This window comes from Haemaphysalis longicornis, unplaced genomic scaffold, assembly GCF_048455015.1.
Source record: "Haemaphysalis longicornis isolate Haplotype H1 unplaced genomic scaffold, Haemaphysalis longicornis Haplotype H1 scaffold_115, whole genome shotgun sequence".
NCBI lineage: Eukaryota > Metazoa > Arthropoda > Arachnida > Ixodida > Ixodidae > Haemaphysalis > Haemaphysalis longicornis.
Window position 1 is genome coordinate 738,467 of NW_027526220.1, and position 24,811 is coordinate 763,277.

The 24,811-nt window shown below is 48.1% G+C and overlaps 1 long non-coding RNA gene across 1 annotated transcript; it reads right to left on the reverse strand.

The window, feature by feature from the left end:
* Positions 1 to 2,960: 2,960 nt before the first annotated feature.
* On the reverse strand, positions 2,961 to 14,461 carry LOC144161465 (uncharacterized). Its single transcript, XR_013320477.1, has 3 exons — positions 14,374 to 14,461; positions 14,186 to 14,253; positions 2,961 to 3,031 (listed from the first exon to the last, which is right to left on the reverse strand). It is a non-coding gene; the product is annotated as an uncharacterized LOC144161465 (long non-coding RNA).
* Positions 14,462 to 24,811: the final 10,350 nt, after the last annotated feature.

Here is a 24,811-nt window from a genome sequence, read left to right on the forward strand (position 1 = left end):
AGGTGAGGAAAGCTGTAGTATAGTTTGTGAAAAAGACCGACACGTGAAATTTTACGTCGAGCTGACAAAACAGGGAGACCGAGGGATGATTTTATTTGACTGATGCTTGCTCGTTTGTCGTAATTTGTGGAGATGAATCTAGCGGCACGATTTTGGACGGATTCAAGAAGGTTAATTAGGTATATCTGATGAGGGCTCCAAATCGCAGATGCGTATTCCATTTTAGTACGAACAAAAGTTTCAAAGCCCAATTTACGAAGGCTAGCAGGTGATAATGACAATGACCTCCTAAGATAGCCAAGAGTTTTTGAGGCATCGGCAGCGACTTTGGTAATATGCTCGGTCCAGGTTATGGTCTCCTCGATTTGGCTACACTTTCTGCACTAGTTCACAAAAGTGCCGTGCAAGTGCAGCGCCAGTTAACTTTGAGTGCGAGTGCAGCCGTACACTAGCGCTTTCCGTGCAGCGGCCGAATCGAGGGCAAAAGTGCACAAACGTCGTCTGCTGCGGTCCGCGTTTGCGCGCGCGCGTTGTTTTTTTATTCGAAATGGCGTGCATTTCGGCTGCGGCCATGGAAATTGTGGACTCCGACAGCGACGAGGAATTTGACTGTGCCCTTTCTATTGCTTTGTGCAAAGTGGCACGGGTCGACCGTCACCGAGTGAACGGGTACTTCGAACAGGTGACCAAATACTTAGACTTCGAATTCAAGAGGCTGTTCCGGTTGTCGCGCGAGACGTTTGACAATTTGTGCGCGCGGTTCAGGCTCTCGCCGTTCTTCCCGAAAAGTGTCTCCGGTCGTCCACAAATCACAGCAGAAAAGAGTTGCCTGATAACACTGAGCTACCTTGGATGCCAAACCAGCATGTACTCAGTAGCCGATAGATTTGACGTTTCGGAATCGTCGGTTGTGGTGTGCATGCGGAGGGTGCTGAACTTCTTGCAAGCGGTAAGCGCTGAAGTGATATGCTGGCCAAGCGCTACCGACATGGCCCGCAGCAAAATGGCCTTCCTGGCAAAAAGCAGCGGGAAAGGGCCCCGCAACACCGTGGGGTGCATTGATGGCGCGCACATCGAGATCCTGAAGCCAGACGAGTCCACTGCCTCGTATATCAACCGGAAGAAGTGGCCGTCAATTATTCTGCAGGCAGTTTGCAACGACCAGAACAAGTTTTTGGATGTATTCATTGGCTTCCCTGGTTCTGCTCATGATGCCCGGGTGTTGAGAGAGAGCCCTTTCTTCGAAGAGGCTGCAGCCAAGTGTGGCGATTGTTATATACTTGCAGATTCTGCGTACCACATGCTACCTTGGCTTTTGCCACCATACAAAGACAATGGCTCCAGTTTTTTTTTTTTCGTGGAAAAAAAGATTCAACAAGTACCACAGCCAGCAGAGGGTGGTCATCGAAAACTGCTTTGGCCTTTTGAAGCAACGCTTCAGAAGACTATACCTTGTCGATGCCAAGACAATTATGCAGTGCTGTCGCATTGTTATGGGAGCATGCGTGCTTCACAACTTGTGCAACTCTGAGAGGGATTTCATTGAAGATCTTGCAGACGTGCCTGCTCATGATGACGTTGGCAATGATGAAGAATCTCGTGAAAGCGACGCATCTGCTGCACAGTGTGAAACCCGAAGACACATAGCCCAGCATCAATGCTGAACAACATGCAAATCATCGGAAGAAACTGACAGAATTCTTTTATTTGCCTCGACCGCACACGAGAAAGCACGCGTGGTCATTTTTTTTGCCTCGACAGCAGATACAAGACGCTCAAGAAGGCGCATTTTTTCTTCATGCTGCTTTTGTTTTGCAGCCATCGCATCCTGCATTACTCTAGTCAGGCTGCCGATGGCTGTGTTCCTCTGCCGACTGCCGCCTCTCGTCGGTGCTGTAGCTTCTCTGCTGCGGGGTGCAGGTGCCTCCTCAGCTGGTGCTTCCTCATCACCAGCTTCACCCACAGGCTCATTTTCTGGAAGCATGTTCTCTCCATCCCTGTTGGTTTCGAAATAACAAAAATTGTCAACAAACGTCACGCAAAGTGTGGGCATTTGTGCAGTGGATAGGTCAATTCACAGTAAAGAGAATTTCATTTCAAATGAAGGGATCGAATTCCCACGGTTATCCGGATGGCCACGCTTGATATATAATAATTCAGCCATACTGCCTTACTGATGTTTTACCACAGAAACATGCATGCATATAGCAATTGTGCCAGCCAACAATTCTGTAGAAATGCACATTAAGCGCAGTTTAAATGTACCGCCAGGAAAATTAGGACACATAGCGGGATGACATTTTAATGGGATTTCTTTCGAAAATAACGTGGTGCTGGAAACTTACGCAACAATCCTTCATGGGGCGAGCAGTGCAACAGGAGCAATATGGTGCTCACGCTCCAAAACCTCTGCAAGCTCCCTGCCAAGAAAACGCATATTTAAAAATGATCCTCAGTCAGAAAATGAGCAAAAAAAGTGAAAGGTCTGCTGCTCATACTCTTCCAACTCGCACGCTGCAGGGGGGCGACCGGTTGAGCCATCCCTCAGTTTAGTTTTTTTTTGTAGGCGCGCTCCATAGTCTTCCATTTATTCTCCACTTGGAGTGCACTCATGGGACATCGGAACGCTGAGCTGAATTCGTGGGCTATTTTTTCCCACATGGCCTTTTTTGTCCTGTGAAAATAATTTACCGTATATTAGCACCGCAAGTGTGGGTACGATATATATGATGGGCTTACTTAAATCCTCCCGAGATTCCAATCTTTTCTTTCAGTTCCTTGTATTTGCAAATGAGGAACTTCGCCTTGTTGGCGCTCCACACACCGCTCGTTGCACTGTCGGCGGACGGTTGTGACGCAGGGGTTAAAAGCTGACCAGCCGGCGAAGGGGAAGCTGCAGGCTGGGTCGCAGGCGGGAGCGGAGAGTGAATGGCGGCAGGAGGTGAGACCTGCAGCTGACTAGCGACAGCGGCTACCGGGAGCGTAGGGCTGGCTGGCGCTTCTTCGTGCTGAATGCTGATGTAAAGGCCGTCTATAGCACAAGAAAGAGGTTGCAGCGAGTTATCACAAGTGTTTCTTTCCGCTCTGCCGGTTCTGCCTAAGGCATCTTAGACTGATCGAGCGAGCTTCAATAAAAGCTCATCTCTTGGTCAAAATAAAAGTTAATTCTCTCTATCTCGGTTTCACTCACCTTGCGTTTTGTACAAAAACGCGCTATCTTGTCGCAAGTGACCACCATTCTCATCTAAAACGGGAAACGCTGCCGCTTCCACTCCGTTGACAGACACAACTATCATGGTGGAGTCGGTGGAATCGTCTGCTACGATGCGCGCCAAAAAACGCGCCTAGGCGCGCTGCACTGGCTGCACTGGCTGCACCTTGCACGAGAACTCGCACAGGGGCTAGTGCAGAAGTGTAGAAGAACTGGTGCAGCACGGCGTCAAATCGAGGGCCGAAGTGCAGGTGGCGCTAGCTGCACTGGCAAATCGAGTGCGCGAGTGCTGCACCGGCTCAACTGGTGCAGAAAGTGTAGCCAAATCGAGGAGACCACTAGTCTGGTCGTAATTACAACGCCCAGGTATCGGTAAGAATCCACTTGCGATAACACTTCTTCTGTTCAGTTTCGTGTAATTCCTTAGATTTTAGTGCATTGTGTGCAATTAGTCTTTCGACTCACCTGTAAAATGTTTTCTGCTGTATTTTATATCTACGCAATAGGCCTAAACTAGCTTCGGCTATTGGCCCAACAGTTTGTGTTATGTACATCTGAAGAGTTGAAGGTGAATAAAAAACTTCGAAAATGTCAAGCGATTCTCGAGACCCTATTTGGAGTCTAAAGAATTGATATGCATCTGATGCACCGAGCAGTATAGTTCACAGGGATATTTTTGTAGCAGCACCTCAAAATTGGGTTCCAATGCACAAAATCGTCACTGTCATCATGAAAAGCAGCGCAAAGTGCCCACATGACACTTCACGTTTCTTTAGTCTTTGATTGCACTAACCCCAATGTAGTTTGTTGTTTATGCTCATGTGGGCGTCGAAACAACAAGAAATTAGATATTGTTTACTTATGTTGATACGCTCTTCTTTTTATGGCTTAATGCAGCAGTCGCAAGCACTTGAGTAGCAACGTTCTGTCGATAGATGGCAGGCTAATCCGCTCTGTTTTAATCGGCTTGCCCCGTGTTTTCCCATGTTTCACCCAACCGAACCGCGGACCGTTTTTTATTAGGGGCGAAGCTCCTCTTGCTCGGGCCCTGTCCCGTCTCTCGTTGCTGCTGTATATGGCACGGCACATTATTGGTGATTGTGGCAGGATTCCCCCTAGGGATTGGCCAACCAAAGATTGGCCGAAGAGGACGAAACGTTCAACGCGTTCGTTGTTACCCAACAAGGAGAAGAGGGAGAAGAGGAGGTTGTCGTTCGTCGCCTGCGAGCTCAAGACACGTACCGGGGGTACGCGACACAAGACGCTCTGCAGAAGGCGACGGCCAAGGTGGCTAAAATGTCACACACAGAATTCGCCAACTTACCCATGGAGATTCTCATCGTCCAAAACAACCCCTACATAACCACCACAAACATCGACGTCGTCGACGGGCTTGTCAACAGAGCGGTGGAAAGCTTGGCGTGCCGAGTCTTTATATGATGTGCGGGCGAATGTTTCACGGTTTTACCGATAAGCATTTTGCTTCGCCCCTCTCATCATCATACACTTCGTGAGATGGCGGAATTTTTTTTTAATACATGGGGCCTAGGGGAAGTTTCGTAACTGAGCGGAGCGGCGCAGTCGTTGGTAGTCGGAGCAACGTGCTACGCATGGCTCTCTATTCGTCGTGCTGTACGGCGGCTTGCAAAGCCGAAATATCCCCAAAGACCTTTTTTCAGATTGGGAAATTTCATGAGAGGAGACAACCTTTACGAGAAACGCCCCGTGTGTGATTTGCGCACATATTAAGTCAGTAAAAACCACAGACGACGCTCAGCGCGCCAAACTACATGAACAATGTCAGGCTGGAGATGCGAGTTCAGCACTTCGTGTAACGTTGTAATGCACAAAAGGAAATTTACGTGCCGTATTGTTGCCTGCCTGCAGTTTGGCGCGACGAGGAACACCGTGTATCTAAATGCTCCGCGGCAAATCCGGCGTGGATTGCCGATTCAGGCATGCATATCCCAAGCAACCACGGACGTCCGTGGGACGTCCGAAATACAGCCGGACATCCCAGGCCCAGTTTGGACGGCCACTGTACGTCCATTTTTGGACGTACATTTTCGAACGTACAGTGGACATCCAGAAACGGATGTACAAGTCCGAATGACATCCGCCAACGGACGTAAAAAGTCACTATGAAGCATCAAATAATGGCGCAAAATTGAATATAAAAGCAAAAACAAAAAAGCTACTGTGTTTTTCAATAAAAAGATTTTGTACATCAACACCCTGGCTTGTAGGTTGCAAGTTTCAGCTGCATATTTCTAATATTAAGCCTAATTTTTTAATTGTTTTGAAGCACTTCACCAACTCCAACGACGATCTCTTTGGGGAAGGATATATAAGAATTGAGAACCTCTAACGAAACGTGAAGCAAGTTCACTGTGTTTATGTATGCCGTAGTGCGCTAGCCTTGCGCGGTGTACTGTATTGTTCGTTGTAAGGACATTAGCTTGTCGTTATGTGATTCTGGAAATTTTTACTGAACATCCAAAATATAGCCAATTTCGGACGTCCGACTGGACGTACGGAAGTGTTAAAACCGGATGCCCTGCGGACGTACATGGTACGTCCGTCGGCCTTGAAACGGACGTCATGCGGACGTCCGCTAGAGCCGGAATGGACGTACGGCGGACGGCCGACATACGTCCGGTGGTTGCATGCTGCGGCGACGGCATCCGCATTTTATGAAGCAGAAACGACGTCGTGCACGAGCGAAATTCGCAGTCGGGGGCCGCCTTTTAAGATTTACCCCAAATTACAAAAGCTGAGCGTTGCCACGTAACCTCATTACTTCGGTAGCAAGGTGGTAAATTTCGCGGTAATACGAGGGTGCCTACACAGCCAAGGGGGTGTGTTTCCATAATAAATACCGCGTGACAGCAAGAAGTTTGTTTCCCGCAAAAAAAAAAAAAAACAATGCTTCACGCTGTAATAAGACTTGGTTGCTGGCAATGAACTGGCTATAGCCAGTTCATTGGCCCTGAAAAGGCAATTACTGCGTAGGATAAAAACAGGAGGTTAAAAGGACAAGCTCTTGAACTCAAGAAGAAAAGCGTGGTGTCAAACTTCTCCCGCGATTCTTAGAACAATATGAACGTGCAGGTTTTCTTCCAGAAAGCCGCCTTTAATTTCACTACCATGATATAAATGCTGCTGTCATAGTTTACCACATATGTTTCTACTACCTACGCTTGAATAAAAAAAAATGAAAACTCCGCCACTTGCGCAGCTGTGATACCGCTGTCACAAGTTGTAGATTCAGCGAAGTGCTCGGCATTGAAAATTGTGCAGAAATTCAGATAATTGTGTACGAATTCCCAGAATTCATACGCCGCTTCTCTTTATTGTGACGTTTTATAAGCGGAGGTGGCTAGCGTAATACACTGAGTTATGTTAGTGTTTTGTGTCTTGTTTTTGTTTTTGTTTCTTTTCGCCTATGATGTACATTCATACTGTGAAGCGCTTGACTGCCTTCTTCACCGCTGATGTATTTTCGTGCAGATGTAAGGCGTAGTGCACACGTGATGCTTTTATTTTTTATTTTTTGAATTTGTTCCCGTCGTTCTATTACGGGATTTTTTTTATTTTTGTCTTCGTATTTTCGGGGAGATGTATACCATATAAAATCGTATTTTCGATTTGGTGAGTTTCCTAATAGATTTTCATTCTTTCTATTTTAATTTTTCATTTATAAATATCCTTTTCGACCAATTGTCTCCATTCGCGCTATTATAACGGTTAAATGCCAAATCCGCCAATTATACATTTTTGTGCAAATGCAGGGCATTATACACGGTTTTAATGATTTTTTATTTGCGGTTCCGTCATTCTTTCCGCAGTTTTTTTTTTGTTTCTTTGTTTGATTGTTCTTGTCTCCGTTATGTGGGGAGATGTATAAGATTCCTATTTTTTTAATTTTGTTAGTTCCCTTTTGTGATTTCTTATATTTTATCTGCATTTTGATTCTAGAATCCCCGTCGGCCAATTATGTCCACTTGCGAAATTATAACGATTAAATGCGCTAACTTCGCCAATTACGCATTTTATCGCAAATGCGATTATCGCATTGCACAGTTGGGACTGTGGAGATACTCGCCAATGATTGCTACTTGCGTTTTTTGGTGGCGTTAAACCCGTCAACTCAGAAAGTTCATTTTTTTGTGTTTTTCTTTATCGGGCTGGCCACATGAGAGCGCAGGATTTGAATACACTTTTATTATTTCGTAAGTTTATTATCAGTTCTTTTTTATTGCTTTAGACAATCACGTGATGCGCTTGATTACGTAGAACTTTGCGATTTCGTTACTTCCTTATTCATTTTGTTTATTGTGCGTGCGCGCGCGCGTGCGTGCGTGCGCGCGTGCGTGCGCGCGTGCGTGCGTGCGTGCGTGCGTGCGTGTGTGTGTGTGTGTGTGTGTGTGTGTGTGTGTGTGTGTGTGTGTGTGTGTGTGTGTGTGTGTGTGTGTGTGTGTGTGTGTGTGTGTGTGTGTGTGTGTGTGTGTGTGTTTCTGTTTCTGGGAAGGATTATTGTGTGTTTCTTTTTCTGCGAAGCCAAATTTAGTAATGAGGAGAACGTCGAGGGGTGGCGCCACCTGCCCAGCAGCACGGTCCCTATACCTAAACGCATTGCTGGAAAGACATTCTTGGGGGATATATAAGCACTCTGACATAAAGGTATGAAGACTCTGGGACCTTAAACCGGATACCTTCATAGGACCCCAAGTGTCCCTATGAAACACTACACAGCGAACGCTTTTATAGTCGGCTTCACTACTATGCACAGGTGAACTGCTGGTAAGACATTTTTCCAGAGTTTATAAAGCATTCTGATGTCAAAGTGTGAAGGCACCAGGGTTTTTATTGAATGTTTCTATAGGATATCCTGTAAGCCAGTGCAGCGCTACACTGCGACCTCCCCTTGGCTTTACAACGACCTCCCTTGGCTCACTTGGCTTCACTATTATATACAAATGCATTGCTGGGACGACAGTTTTAGGGGCGACTTCAGCGGCCTGATAGGAAGTCATCAAGGCTCTGGTGCCTATTTTTAAACCTTCATAACATCGCACGCATTCATCTACAACGCTATACATCGAGCCCCTTTTAAGTCGACTTGACTACTATATATGCATTGTAAGCAGTCAGAACTGAAACTATCAAGTCGCTAAAGCCTTTTATTATTAGCATTACTTTATACAGGGGAGGAGTGACGCACGAAGCGTTACAGACCTGTAAGAGACGGGTTTCACCAACGTGTCCCCATACAGATACTTAAGCATTTAAAAAGAAGTGTACGATGTGCGAAGAGATTGGTGGGGCCGCAATAACTGATACGGAATCTGACAATACGAAAATTTGAGTGACATGATCACCTTGCACACGGGCAACTTCCAAAAATTATGCCATAAAATGGGTGCGTAGTATCGAATTCCTAATAAAAAAAAAACTTCAATCTGAGAGCTCAGAATGAAAAAAAAAGCCCTATATTTCTCAGGACCTTGCAATGCCTACACACGTGGACTGCAGAAGACGCAAGGTACTAAGGTACATGCTCATTCAGAAGGTCTGTTAACAGAGAGCTGCTAAAAAGGGCTTTTTGTTAACAGTACAGAAAGAGTTTTTAAATAGAAAATCGCTTTTTGCTCAATTATTGACACCGAAACAACATTATGTAAGCTAAGTAATATACAAGAAAAGTATTTTTCACAAACAGTACCTCAGGGAATTCACATTGGCCAAGGAGAAAAAACAAATAAGCCATAAGTGCTCAAAAATATAGGCCTGCCTAACAGCATCAGACTGGGCATCAAACATGTGAAGGAAAGTCTAAAGCCTGACATTGAGTGTCATAATAACTGGCTCTTAAAGGAGCCATGAAGAGAAAACAAAAGTTTGTTTTATTCGAAAGATTAGGTGTTTCATAGTACCCTAAGCGCATTCCCGGAAGGAAATGATGCTTTATTCACTGAGAAATAAGGCAATTTAAGCCAAAATTTTAAATCTCCCGCTAAATTGCACATTTTGTGACGTGAACAATGGCGTCATACGAGCCGGTCCATGCAACAGATACTTAGTATGTCGACTCCATATAGCACCCACACGCGGGAATCAAACAGGAACCAGACGGCGGCCATTTTAAAAATACTAGTAAAACCTAGTACACCCGCGGCCCTAGTCATGGAATCACCTGATCGGGAGAACAAAACTCTCACCGAGAAGCTCGGGCTTGCATTTAACAACCTCACACCACTCGAACGCTCAATGCTTCGAAGTGCACGAGCGACAGGAGTTGTGGGACACGCGGATGGACCGGAAAGCGACCATTCCGTGATAGCCACAACAGACGAACGCCCAGCCGTCGGCACCGCTGCCTCGTCAGCCCCGTCGCGACGGACGAATACAGACTGGTACGTATGTGCCGTATTTTTATTACGGTTAATAATAGTTCAATTTCAGTAGCAGTATCGCTTATGCCAGTTGGCCGGTGTCGTGTATGGAAAGCCGTTCGCGCGAGCTCTCTGCTCCGACCAGAAAGATACGAGCGTCAATGCGCGGTGTGTACTGCATTTTTTTCCCCCAAGGTCAGAGAGCTTTGACGGCGATTTGACGAATTCGGCGACGAGCGGCGGTATGTCTCAGGTGTGAGCTAGCGTAACGGTCCCTGCCGTCATCATTTCCTAGGAAATGAGGCGAGCACACTCGTACTTCCTTTAGCTCTCTTTCTCCTCCGTTTGCAAAGTTCACAAAACGTAGCCACTTGCTTCGCCGAGGTTCGTCGTTGGGCAGCACATGAAAGGAGATATCCTCACCGGCGGGGATGTCGCACTCCCTCGACGATTTGCCCGTACTGCATGGGCATTTCAAAACGCAGCAACGAAATTTCATTGTGAAGTACTCGAACAAACTGAGGTTTTCAGTGGTTGTAAACTAGAAACGAGCTCCTAACAACAGCAGCAAGCCAACACCATCCCGAAACTTCTGCGACGACTGTCACTATCTCGTCGCTGCTTGCTGTTCCTTACTCCCCTCGTTTCTATTTTTACCTTTGCTGGTTGGCGATATGACGGCCAACCTCCTGTGAAGGGATTACGATACCAAGCAAGGTCGCGGCTGTGCGTGCTGGGACGGTTCGTTGGCCCCGAAGAGCCTCGAACCCGAAAATTCGTCTGCGCGATGGTGGCGACGGCGAGATGTTGAGTTCGGCTAGCGGTAGTTTCGTACGCATCGGCATACACGCTTGCGTGTTTATTCGGAACTTCAACCGTTTACTCCACCGTTCGTAGTGTCATAAAAGGAATGTGCAGTATGTTTAACGGGCATATAGCTCACTATGCAAACTGGTAAGCCCTGCCTAACGTGCGTTTGCTTATGCCGGCCTCCGCCAATCGCAGAGCATTCTCGTGTGACATCATAGGTTCTGTTGCGGGAAATGAGCTGGTGGGTCGCATGGTCATTCGCTTTTTTGTTAATTATGTAGCTTATTTGAGCGAAGTTTGTGTTAAAAGTGGTGTCAGTATGGTTCTAACGAGGCAATCTTTCGAATGAACCAAACTTGTGTTTTCTCTTCATGGCTCCTTTAAGTACGAAACCCGGATCGAGATGAACTGAGGTACACAGAGGCACAAAAACGAATGACATCATTTTTATAACCGATATAATAGTCGCAGTTTGCATTTCGCACAGGGCAATTAGAGAACAGGAGGCAGCAAAACTCCTCGATCAACTCTACGCAGGACAGGTAAAACAAACGTATCCTGCCACATTCCCATATCTTTCTCACGAAACCTCATCTCCGCCTTGGTGGCTGCAGAATACGTGTGTATGCACCGAGAACAAAGTTATATGCAACGTCAAGATACTACAGGTCATGTGCCTGGGGTCTTGTTTAATTACAACAGGTAAAAGAAATTGAAACTGGTACTGCAACCAAGAATACGATCCCGGAACTGTTCGACACACTTAGTGATAAATGAATCCTATCCAGCGATGCCTCCAACACAGGTAAACAGGTTAAGCATTCATATCGATTACATTCATATAGATAACATTCAGTGTTATCTGCTGACTCAAAGAATGCAATATTATCAACACAAACAAGCGTTCTTATCCTGGCCGCAAGCGCTTTGTTCTATTCGTGATATTTCTTGATTTGCGTCTTTCGTTGTGTTCGGTAGCGCTTCATTTTCTGCGCACGATGTAATGTGAAACTAGCCTCCTTTGCATTGTTGTCATATGTTGTTACGTCCGAGAAAAATAATTCCCCTCACTCATAAGGATGTTCAATAGCAATGGCGATAAAAGGGAACCTTGTGGGGCACCCTTAGTTGACAGATATCTCTCTGAGAAGCACCTGCCCTTCAAACAGAATTCAATTCGCGAGAAGCAAAAATGTACAATTAAATTTAAGCAGAGAGGTAAGCTGCCTTTGCGGGATTGTTGGCTTAACAAAGTAGTGTGGTCGACAATGTTCTTTCGAAGAAAGGCTCCGGAAGGCGATATTTCGTTCCGAGATAAGTACAAGCCGGGCACTTCTAGGGCGATGCAGAACATTAATTAAACGCTCGATATGCCGCACAACGCCCCCCTAATTCACCTAAAGATACCACACCACCCTTATTTACACAAATATTGCGCATGCTTCAGCTAAGAGAACATTTTCACAGAAGAGCTGCTTCAGCTTTCAGTTCCGCCGTCAAGCGTTACCAGAAAACTTAGCCCAGCCGAGCGCATGGAAGCGCGCGCCTTGTGAAGAGTGCCCGGCGTCGTCCGGGGTTGCGCGCGGGCTTGCGCAACGTGAAGAGCTCGCAAAAAAATTCCAAAAAAAAACCGAGCGCACGTGAGCACGCGCCTCGCGAGGAGCGCCTGGCGTTGGCCACCTCGATCTTCGAGAACACTCTGCCGAGCGTTCGTGGTGTGATCTCTCCCGTACTGTTCTCCTCGCCAGTCCACGTGCGTTTGTGCCTGAAGTGGGTAGCACAGACGCCGAGTTCGCGCTACAGATGCCGAGTTCACGAAACCGGTTGCCGCGGGTTCTAACGCGTGCTGACGCGGTCCACACTGGGAGAGATGTGAAAGCCTGCTGACAAAACGAACTGGGTATGCCAGTCATGGAGAACTTTCAGTGCAATCCGGTCACTGAGAAGAAGGTACCGAGCCACAAAGTCTCCACGGGAGTGACGTAGGCCAGGTCAGCATGCGCGCGCCCGTTTTACAGGCCTTCATAAAGTTTTTCCAATCCATGCAATCAGCGGCAAGCTCTGAACTCCGTGTGAGGTGCAACAGCCGGGCCTCCGACAAAAGGAGAGGGGCCGCCAGCTCGGCTGTTTTCCAGCCTCGCAGTTGTTAACAGCCCGAATGACCGCCCCTGTTAACTCCCTAACTGTCCACACCACCATCCCGGCAGCGGCAGAGGAAGCGGCAATAGCGCTCGCACTAACGACTCGGCCGTCACCCACAATTATAATCCCGGATTCTAAAGCGGCCATTCAAAACTTCGCCCGTGGGTACATATCGCCCATGGCGTCCAAAATTCTCATTCAAAATCCCTGACCTCCCTGGTAGACATCGTCTGGACCCCGGCGCACACCGGCTTGGGGGGAAATGAGGTCTGGTCAGCCAGGGATGACTTAATCACCTACCATGATATCACTGCGCATTACCGGCTCGCTCGCCGTCAATACCCTCCTGCCCACCCTGAGCTAACCAACGATCAGGAGCGCTTATGGCGACTCCTGCAGACGCACTCCTTGACCTGCCGAGCACTTCTGCACCGAATTCACTCCTCCCAATTTCCCTCGCCAAATTGTCCACCCTGCGGGGACCCAGCCACGCTGGTCCACTCCCTGTGGGTCTGTCCTCAAGACCCCTTTCCACCCATAGTTAATGAAGAGCAGTGGGAGGGAGGCTGGGCAGCTCGGACCCAGACGTCCAGATACTTCTGGTCACTCGTGCTGCCAACGTCGCTATTGGCCTCAAACCGGTGGCCACACCGCTTCCGTAAACCAGGCTAAGGCTCAATAAAGTGATTCCTCCTCCTCCTCCAGCTTTGCGCCTCTAGTGCAAGGTGCTGCGCCAATTTTTACAGCAGAGCTGCATGTTTGGGCCGACGCAAATCTGCCTGTCGCACCGAAAAACCCCGAAGCCTCAAGAAATAAATGTGGTTAGGGAGGTCCCGGGAATAGAACCCGGGATTTTTACGGCGTGAAACCGGCCACCGAACTGCTGGGCCACCCCAAAGGCCCGAGGTGTATACGGGTTAGCAGCTGCGGGGAACAGTAACATGTGCAGCCAATTAGGGGGGAAAAAAGCTTCCCGTCGTCGGAATCAAACCTGGTTCCCTTGCGTTATGAAACCGGCGTCTATCCGACTGAGCTATCATATTTCTTTTCTTCCGTGGTATTTTATTCAAGTATAGAGAAACATGCTATTTACAAGTTTTGGTGCTGAAACACGTTGAAACGGGTAATCCGGAATTCGGCGAACAAAACATTGGCAACAATTCCCGCTAGTGAGGGGGCGGTGATATACACCCGTGCAAAACAGGGTACCAATTAGGTCTCAAATCGTTTTGGTTTTAGTAGCCTTTTAGCTTAATTATCATTTGACTAAAGTGTCACTTGGACGATACCATCTGCTCAGCGTTTCTGTCCAACATGCGCGTTTTTCATAAAGTGTGTAGGGCGATCAAAACAAAACAAAAAAAAAACAAAGGTCATAAGGCACATTGTCGCAGGGAGCTACAAGGTACCGCACACTGTGGTGTGTTGATCCAAAATATTTTTGGAGTGTCTGTTAAAGCACACCTCAGAACAATATATCGTCTTTGCAGTCAATGAAACAAGGCTCAAATGTCTTTGGGGCATCACAAAGTCCACAGTTAATAGAGGACACAAAAATGTTCCTTGCGCAGCCATGTTTTAACGGGCAAGGTCTGCCTAGGTAGCTTGATAAAGAAAGATTTTGTACGTGGTGAAAGAGGCATTTCACAAACTCGCTGAAGGGCATCATGGCTGGGTAAACCATCGTGAAGAGATCTGTAGAGGGGTGCAGGAAACAGCATTGATATTAAATCTCTGTAGGGTCACGGTTTTGGGCGACACCGTAAATAAATAGTACGTGGAAAAACAGGACAATAAAAATCTGACAGAACGCACCTCATACAGGAACCCCCACAAACACAGCCGTGCGGAACATTTAGGAGAAATACCACTAAAAACATCTACGAGATTCACTTGAAAAAAGGTTCTAATAATGGGATGGAATGAGTCACGAAGAAACGAAAAGCGCGCGACTGGTTGCCTCAAATAGAGATGCGTCAGCCTGTGTCCTACCCGCACATATGGGAATAAACAGATTATCCCGTCTCATAGGCTCCATAGAAGACGACCATACAAATGTCGCGAAGGTTCTGTGAAAACGGAATGGGGCGCCGCGCGCAGTGCAATATATATATATATATATATATATATAGATATAGATATATATATATATATATATATATATATATATATATATATATATATATATATATATATATATATATATATATATATATATATAGTCGTGAAGTGGAGTCCTTAGTTGCTGCAGGAATACGCACAAAGTAGAAGTACGCTCTTCGGAGACTTTATTTCCAACGTTTCGACCTGAGGAAGACCTGCCTCAGGTCGAAACGTTGGAAATAAAGTCTCCGAAGAGCGTACTTCTACTTTGTGCATATATATATATATATATATATATATATATATATATATATATATATATATATATATATATATATATATATATATATATATATATATAAATCACGCAAATTTTGTAGCGAAGCACATGTTACACACCTTGACTGACTCTTCTGAAAATTGAAAGATTATGTGCCACAAAACTCTCTTCCCCCGTTACCGCCAGTATCTTGTGCTATTCTTAAAGCAGTCCATTGATACGCCAAGGTATTTTGGTGGCCGACGTCACATGAGCTATCCTCGCATTCCAGGCGCGCAGCATTTCCTTTGGGTACGTAGCCCGGGTGTTGGCTTTGGACTTGGACGTGGGTTCTAGCACGTGCTAACGTGGTCCACTTTGGGAGAGATGTGAAAGCCTGCCGACGAAATGACCCGGGCCTTCCAGTAAAGGAGAACTTTCAGTGGCAAGTTCGGACATAAATGTGAGGTCATCACATACGGAGCGAAACCTTTGGCGCCTTACTAAACAACTTGAAAGCAAACTTAGGTCAGCTCAACGGGCCATGGAACGAATAATGATCGGAGTAACAAATACAGGAAACGAGCTTCTTGCATCAGAGAACGAACTAGAGTAGAAGATATCATAGTTCAAATAAAGAAAAAAATGTGCTTGGGCTGGCCACGTAATTAGGCGAAATGATAACCGGTGGACTATCAGGGTGACCGAGTGTCTAGACGCCGAGAAACGGGTCTAGGAAAAGAGGACGGCCAAATTACCCGATAAAGGGACGAAATAAGGAGGAGTAGGAATAAACTTTATTGCAGTATGCAATTTAGGGGCGGGTGGTGACCACTGGGCGCAGCCCAGCGGTGACTTCGGCAGCACGTTCCACCAAGGCTTTCTGGACCCCGGGATCGGAGCCGCCCAACGCCGCCTCCCATTGATCAACAGAGGGGATTAGGGGTAAGGGGTTTCGAGGGCACGCCCACATAGCGTGGCAGATGGTGTCGACATCTCCGCAGTGGGGGCATAGGGGTGATGGGTATTGATCAGGGTATATGCGATAAAGGCTGGCGCGGCACGGAAGGGTATCCGCCACAAGCGTTCTTCCTTTGTGGAAAGTGAGGAGTGGGCTGGGGGGTATTTCAGGCGGAGGAGGCGGTAGTGCGCGGTGATAGCCGCGTACGTAATAACGCTATCTCGAGTGGATTGCGCTCCGTGGTTAGGGGTAACCGAAGGGCCTGCTCGGACAGTAAGATCTCCAGCTGCTGTATGGGCCGCCTCGTTACCCCCTAAGCCGGTGTGGGCGGGCGTCCACACGAGCTCCACGGGCGTTTTGGGGGGGTTTTGCAGAATAATTTTGAGAGCTTTGGCTGATATGAGCCCTCGGGCAAAGTTCCGTATAGCAGATTGAGAGTCGGACAAGATGACTTTTGGGGTAGGACCGTGAGAAAGGGCTAGCGCTATTGCCGCCTCTTCCACCTCAGTAGGTAAGTGGGTGCGGATGGTGAGAGATGTGAGTGGGGGGGAGTTAGGACTGTTGATAACCGCCAAGGCATAGGCTGTGTGGTTTTGGTAGCTAGCGGCATCCACATAGTGTGTTGTCGGTTTAACAGGGTATTTTTCTGACAGGTAACGAGCGCGTTGTTCCCTTCGAGCGACGTGGTTTGTGGGGTGCATATTGCGGGGAAGCGGCCGGGTTAGGATATTGTGTCGAATGGTAGGTGGAATCGGGTGGGCAGAATTAGTAAAGATTGGGATGCGGATGTGTAATCGGCGGAGAATTATTAGTCCCGCAGGGGACGATGCTAGACGGGAGTATTGATTTATTAGATGGGCCTCAATTAGTTCCTCAGCGGTATTGTGGATACCAAGCTGTTCTAGTTTGGCAGTGGAGGTGCTGTGAGGTACCTGCAGGGCGACTCGGTAGACTTTACGCAACAGGCGGTTTACTTTGTCAAGTTCTGCACGGGTGGGATTGAGGTACGGGAGGGAGGAGGTGAGGCGACTGATTATGAAAGCTTGAATGAAGCGTAGGCGTTCTGCCTCCTTGAGGCCTTGGTGCCGGGGAGCGATGCGTCGGAGAAGGCCAATGGTTTGAGTGATATGGGCGTTTAGTTGAGTGAGGTATTGGAAGTTCGCGCGATTTTGTTGTATTGAGAGCCCTGGCACCTTTATCCGGGGCGCCGTAGGAATTTGGCTCTGGCCGAGAGTTATAGTAATGGTAGGAGGGTTCGGGGGTTTACCGCGAGGAGGAGGGAGAATTAGTAGCTCGGATTTTGCTGTGGAACATGTGAGCCCTGCTTGGGCCGCGGCAGCGAGGACCATATTTGCACCGGTTTGAAGTGTTTCTTCAATTTGGGCATCGCTTCCTCCAGAAGTCCAAAGGGTAATGTCATCCGCGTACATACTGTGTCGAAGGTAGGGTATTTGAGAAAGCTGTTGTGGTAGTTGGAGGACGGCTACGTTAAAGAGCAACGGTGACAACACTGCTCCTTGAGGGGTTCCCATGGATGACATTTTTATTGGTGCGGAGGTGACATCTCCTAGGTGAAGCTCCGGTTGCTTAAAAAGGAACGGATGTAATTATAGGTACGGTGGCCAACTTTCAATGATTCAAGATTGCTCAGGATTGCTGCATGGGAGACTTGGTCGAAAGCTTTTTGAAGATCAAGAGCTAGAATGGCGGCCGTGTCCATTCTGGAAGGAGGGGCAATGATGTCATGAAGGAGTTGTAGGTGGACGTCTTGGACTGATAGCCGAGAGCGGAAGCCAAGCATTGTGGGGGGATAGGCGTTGGAATCGTCCAGGTATTGAGTAAGGCGGGTGTGAATAATATGTTCAAGGACTTTGCCTACACAGGAAGTAAGAGATATAGGTCGGAGATGTTGGAGTGCGAGGGGTTTGCCAGGTTTAGGTATGAAGGATATTTTAGCATGTTTCCATTCGGGAGGTAGAGTGCCGGTAATCCAGAAGTGATTATAGTATTTGGTGAGAGTGGCTATAAAGGTATCATCAAGGTTTCGTAGAAGTTTATTGGTTATGCCGTCCGGGCCGGGAGCTGTGTTGGTGCGGATCTTGAGCGCCGCGCGTACCTCAGCTTGTGTGATTTCTCGGTCTAAATCAGGGTGTGGGGGTCCAGAGTAGTTGGGCGCGATAAAAGTGGGGCCTTGTGCTATGTACGTAGCTTTGAGATAATCTAGGAGTTGGGTGTTGGTGCCGGGATATTTATGGACAAGCTGAGTGAGTCGTGATTGGGTTTGGGTTCGGGAGGAGCTAGGGTCCAGTAGGTGTCGGAGAAGGTGCCAGGTACGACTCATACCCAGATTTCCGCGCATCTGGTCACAGAGTTGTACCCATTGGAGTCGGGCGAGTTCAAGGGCGTGGGCCTCAATAGTTTTTTGTAGTTCCGCTAATCTGGCCCGGAGTCGGCGGCGGTGTTTACCAGCTCGCCACCTTCGTTCAATACTTCTATAAGCTTCCCAGAGATGGCGGAGGCGAGTATCAACAACGTCGCTTGGAATTTCATGTTCGAGGGGTTTGTCTTGAGATCGTTTAGTTGTTAAAAGTCCGGCGATCCAAGTGGTCAGAGAGGTGGCATCGATGCTTGTTGGTGGCGGGATCTGCTCACTTTCTGTACGGAACTGGTGCCAGTCAGTAATGTACTGCCGACGCGGTTTCGATGCAAGCGAGTGGATGGGTTGGAGGTCCAATGCAATGATAAAGTGATCGCTGCCGAGCGAATGAGGTGTGCTGTGCCAGCGTAAGCAATGGATGTTGCGGGAGAAAGAGAGATCAGGCATGGTATCGCGTTGCACACTGTTTCCCATGCGCGTGGGGGTGGTCGGGTCAGATTCAATCGTTAGACGTTTGGTTTGGACAAGGTCCCACAGACGGCGGCCTTTGGGTGTGGTGCGATGGTACCCCCAAGCGAGATGGGGAGCATTAAAATCACCAAGGATTAGCAGGGGATGATGCTGTGCTCCTCGGATGGCATGAGTAAAGAGGGAGTTAAAGTTGTGAGCTGTGGCTTTGGGGCTACTCTAAACATTCAATACGTAGAGGAAGGGCTTGCCGAGCAGAAGGATATAGAATAATAAAATCATGTGGTATGTCCGTACCCTCAATGGGGGTGGACTCAACAGAGACGTTGCGGTGCACGAGGGTAGCAGTGAATGGGTTGTTAGGGGATTGTATGGTTTGATAGCCCGTGAGTTCTACTTTGAGCCCTGGTTCCTGAAGCGCAATGATGGTGGGACTGGGGTCGTGAGTGGATATGTGCATTTGCAGGTTGTGGCGCTTTTTACCAAAACCTCTGCAGTTCCACTGCCAGACTAGAATTTTAAGTTTAGATTTGCTCATTGTCAAAATCAGAAGGGGGGAGGGGGACTTCTTGTGGGGTCGGGGCTAGGTTAGCATTTGTTGTGAGCGCCCGCACGCAAGACTGTATTTCAGTGTCGTCGACGACTTCAGCGTTCTTTGGAACTCATCCCCCGGGAACCGGAAGGCCAATGGAAGTCGTCGAAGTAGAGGGTGAGTCAATTTCACCCGAAGAGCTTACAAGTGAGGCGGGCTGGCTGACGAGCCACCGACAACGAAGCGCTCGAGCTCTACTCCAGTTGAGCCCAAAGCAAGGGACAGGCAAGGGACAGGAGGGCGCCGAACCCGAATCCTCCAGCGGGGCTTCGCGTTCTCGACAACGACAACGCAAGCCGCCTCGCCCTGCGCGGCAGCCGCAGTTACCGCGTGAAGACATCAAGATCGTGCTTCGACCGAGGGAAGGCCTAGATGTTTCCAAGATCAGCCAAGCGATGCTCCGCGACGGAATACTTCGCGCCACGAAACTAACGGCGGAAGGAGCGGAGGAAGATACTCTTCGAATCAACGCGCTCAAAAACATAATCGTCGCAAGCACCCCAAGCATGGAGAGGGCTGTGAAATACAACGCAATCAAGGCAATCCCGATTGGCAAACACCTTCACGAAATTATGGCATACGCAGCTCCGCCTGAAGACACCTCCAAAGGCGTAATCCACAATATACCAGAGAGCGACAGTGACGACGACATTACTCGAAGCTTGGTTAATAAACGAAACCCGCAGATTCTTCAGGCTAGAAGAATGGGCCGAACAAATTCGGCAGTCATCGTGTTTGAGGGAGAGGCTGTGCCATACTACGTCTATTACAGAGGCGCAGAATATCGGTGTTATCTGCATAAGAAGAAGCACGAGGTATGCGAGACGTGTGGAAGACTCGGCCACAGGACCGACGTGTGCCCCGCTCCGGAAAACAAGATCTGCAGGGACTGTGGAGCCAAGAACCCGCAAGAAAAGCACAAGTGTGACCCCAAGTGCGCGCTTTGCGGCAGAGACCACCGAACTGGCGACAAAAAATGTCGCCAACGCTACCAAATGCCGTTTTTACTCAAGAAGCGACAGTGGGAGAGGAACAAACTCTTGGAAGAGAAAGTAAACCCGCACAACCAGCCCAGCGCAGGCGACAGCGTTTCGGGAATTCTCAGACACGGTGCCTGGAAGGGAATTACAGAAGACCACGGAAGAGACCGGTCTGGCTCTTTCCCACGTCTACCCTCCCGAGAAAACGCAAGCGGCAATGGAGGCCACGGGAACACGGAGAAGAGAAGCAGCGCAGGCAGCACACACAACAACGCGGCTCCTGATCGGCGCAGCTCGAGGTCGACGTCCAGACAGCGGAGAGATGACGACCGGACCCGGCAGAGGAGCGATTCGAGATCAAGGTCGAGGTCAAGGTCGAAATCCAAGACCAGGCTCGGGACCAGCGAGGCGCGGAAGGGATGTCAACAAAAAGAAGAGCCCCAATAAAATAAGGTGAGCTGGGCTGGTGTCATCTCCCACGGCTCCACACAGCACACACACATCAATAATCAAAGCCAGTCAGATAACCAGTCGGAAATCACTAAAATTCGACAAATGTTAGAGATAGTGATGGCAGAAAACAGGGCACTCAAGGCAGAGATACTAAGCCTTAAACAAGCCAACAAGAATCATTCATCAACTGAGTCTGTCGAGGAGGGAACAAAGATGGAAGTTGCAACGCAACCTGATAGACACATGCCGATAAATACGACAGAAGAGAACCCAGGTACGGAATCTCCCCCTCCGAAAAGGAGGGCCACAACCCTAAGCAAGCAAGCAGAAGAAACAGACATTACCCCTCAAGCAAAGACTGTTGACGAGGAACTGTTAAACAGTAGACTACGACAGTTTGAGGAAAAGTTTGAGAACATGCTTACAAAATTTGAGGGAAGCATAACAGCGAGACTTTTCGCACTAGAAAATGCCCGCTTCAGTGAAGGAGGCAGCGGACAAATCAGTCCCATCAAAACGACCAAGCCCTACGCCAGGCCACCCGTGACAGAAAGTACCAGAATCAACCTTGAAGCCGCTCAACCCATCACTTATGTCCAATAATCGCTACAACAGATACGTTATATGGCAATGGAATTGCAGGGGCTTCCGTAGGAAGAGAGGAAATCTAAATCAATTTATACTTAATAGCCACATAGAGGAAAGACCTGATGTAATCTGCTTGCAAAAAACGGGATGTCCAGCCAAACTACCAAATTATAAAACCTTCGGTCCGGAAAATGAACACTCCTGTAGCGATAGCGGTAAGAAACCGGTGGTCGCCACCCTCATCAAGCGCAATCTACCAGTAATACAACACGACACAGGCATAGAAGCAATCGACCATGTCCTCACCGAAATCATTCCAACCAAAAAAAGAGGGGAAGGAAGTATGTTTATACTCAACGTGTACAGCAGCCCCCGTAATAACCACAAGTTTGCAAAGCTATTCTGTAAGGTGATAAACATAACCAAGAGAAAAGCCTTGATCATAACGGGGGACTTTAATGCGCACCACTCCGCCTGGGGCTACAAACGGGAGACGACCAAGGGAAGGAACCTATGGCAAGACGCCCAAATAGCTGGCCTCTCTCTAGCCACCGACCCAACGTACCCCACTAGACTAGGCAACAGCGTCAGCATGGACACGACACCGGACTTGACCTTCACAAAAAATTTGGTTAACGACCCACAGTGGATCAACCTGCTGGAAAACTTGGGCAGTGACCACTTCATAGTGGCCACACAGGTCACAGCGGGCCCACCCAATCACAAAAGAGGAAACATAATCAAGATTACAAATTGGGATGAATTCAGAAGAATCAGGGCAGCCGAACGGGAGATATCGGAAGAGGCAGGGTGTATAACAGACATTGAGGAATTTGTAGAGCAGCTGCACACACATGCAAGAAAGGCGACGAAAACGATACCCGAAGAAGCTGAGCTCCAGCAAGCCGACACCAAACTCTTGCACATGTGGGAGGCGAAACAAAGCCTTCAGAAACGGTTAAGCAAACAGAAGCTAAACCGCAACCTACGAAGGCGAATAGCGTATTTAAATAGGGAAATAGAAGAGTATGCAAACGAACTGACCCGCCAGAATTGGTACAGCACATGCAATAGAATGGACTCGGAAATGGGACTTGGGAAAACCTGGAATATACTTCGCTACCTGATAGATTCCCAGGAATGCAAGACCACCCAGAGACACAACCTGAGCAAGATCATACATGATTATCCAAGATCGGACAAGGACCTCTTAGAAGAAATCAAAAACAGATACATAGGATCAAACCCGAAGGAGAACCTCAAACCGTACGAGGGAACTCCAAACCCCGAACTCGACCGCCCCATTACAACAGCGGAGGTCTGGGAAGCCATCCAGGACCTTCGTACAAAATCTGCACCGGGCCAGGATGGGATTACAAACAAAATTATAAGAAATCTCGACGACGATTCCGTAGAAGCACTAGCACAGTATTTGAATCTAAGATGGCAAATGGGAAGCATCCCGAAGCAATGGAAAACGGCCACCATAATCATGATTCCCAAGCCAGGAAAGAAGTTAGGGCTAGAGAACCTAAGACCCATTTCCCTGACTTCGTGCTTGGGAAAGCTTATGGAGCACGTCGTACTCAGAAGACTCAATAAATACATGGAAGACAAGGATTTATACCCGCACACTATGATCGGCTTTAGGCCAAAGTTATCAACTCAAGACGTCCTATTACAGCTCAAACATCAGATCGTAGACGGAAATGGCACATCATCAAGAGACACAAAAGCCATCCTAGGCCTAGACCTGACGAAGGCATTCGATAACGTGCGCCACAGTGCCATCCTGGAAAACCTCGGGATGCTAGGAATCGGGTCTAGGACGTACAATTACGTGAGGGATTTCCTCTCTGACAGAACGGCAAAAATAAAAATCGGTAGCATTGAATCGAACGAACTCGAACTGGGGGCGAGGGGAACACCGCAGGGGTCTGTACTCTCCCCCTTCTTGTTCAACATAGCCATGATCGGACTGCCCGCGGAATTGAAGAAAATAGAAGGCCTACACCACAGCATCTACGCAGATGACCTCACGCTCTGGGTAACCGGCGGCAGTGATGGAGCAATACAAGACACATTACAGGAAGCAATCAATACTATAGAGACGTACATCGAACCAAGGGGTCTCGTATGTTCGCCAGAAAAATCAGAAATACTACTATATCAGGCAAACAGGGGGAGAAGAAAAGGCTCATATAAATCTACGATCGAACTACAAGCAAAAGGTGGGCTCATACCAATAGTGCCGATGATCAAAGTCCTGGGACTGCGAATTCAAGCGAATGGCCACAACACCGAAGCGCTCAGGATGCTAGACAAAAGCGTACTCCAAACGACCAGATTGATTTCCAGAGTCGCCAATAGACACCAAGGAATCAAAGAAGCCAATTTAATCAGACTGGTTCAGGCCTTCGTCCTCAGTAGGGTGGTCTACGTAGCACCATTCCTCTCACTCAAGACATACGAAAGAACAAAGATCAACAATATGATTAGAAAAGTATACAAACAAGCCTTAGGCATACCCATAACAACGCCGACCAACAAATTCGATGCATTAGGGCTGCACAATTCGCTCGACGAGCTAATCGAAGCCCAACAAATCTCCCAGTTGGAGCGGCTCACAAAAAGTCAGACTGGAAGACATGTGCTGCGATCCCTAAGCATTGGTTATGATTCGCAACATGGAAATAAAGTTGACATTTCCCCCGAAGCACGAGCACATTTGCACATTCCTCCTTTACCCAGGAATATGCACCCAGTGCATAACCAAGCACGCAGGCAAGAAAGGGCCAAAGCTATCCACAAGCGCTTTGAAAAAATCGGGGAGGTGATATACGTCGATGCTGCTGAATACTCGGACCGCACTGCCATGGCAATAACGGCGGTTAACCAGCACGGCCATTTGATAACATCAGGTTCAGTCCGCGCAAGCCCACCTGAGACTGGGGAAGAAGCTGCCATTGCCTTGGCGCTAGCATCCACCCGAGCAAGATATATAATCAGCGACTCCAAGACGGCAATCAGAAACTTCTCGAGAGGACGCATATCCGCTGAAGCGCTGAAAATTATGAATGGATATAGGGGAGAAAGGCTCAGAAGAGTAGAACTAATATGGGCACCAGGTCACACAGCCCTACCCGGCAACGAGGATGCTCACAACCTAGCTCGAGGACTAACCGGCCGAGCTAGCGCAAGAAGCACCACGGAGCAGCCCTCGCCCAGAAACGGCAGTGAACGCATGGTCACATATAGAGAAATTATCGATCATTACCGACTGGGGAGGCTAAAATACCCAGAGGCGCACAAAACACTAGATAAAAAGCAATCAGTTGCGTGGAGATTATATACTGCAGACGGGGATGTACCCCAACCCCGTACTGTACAATCACTATTACCCAGATCTGCACAGCGACAGATGTAAAAACTGCACAGGAAGGGCTGACCTTAAACACATGTTATGGGCCTG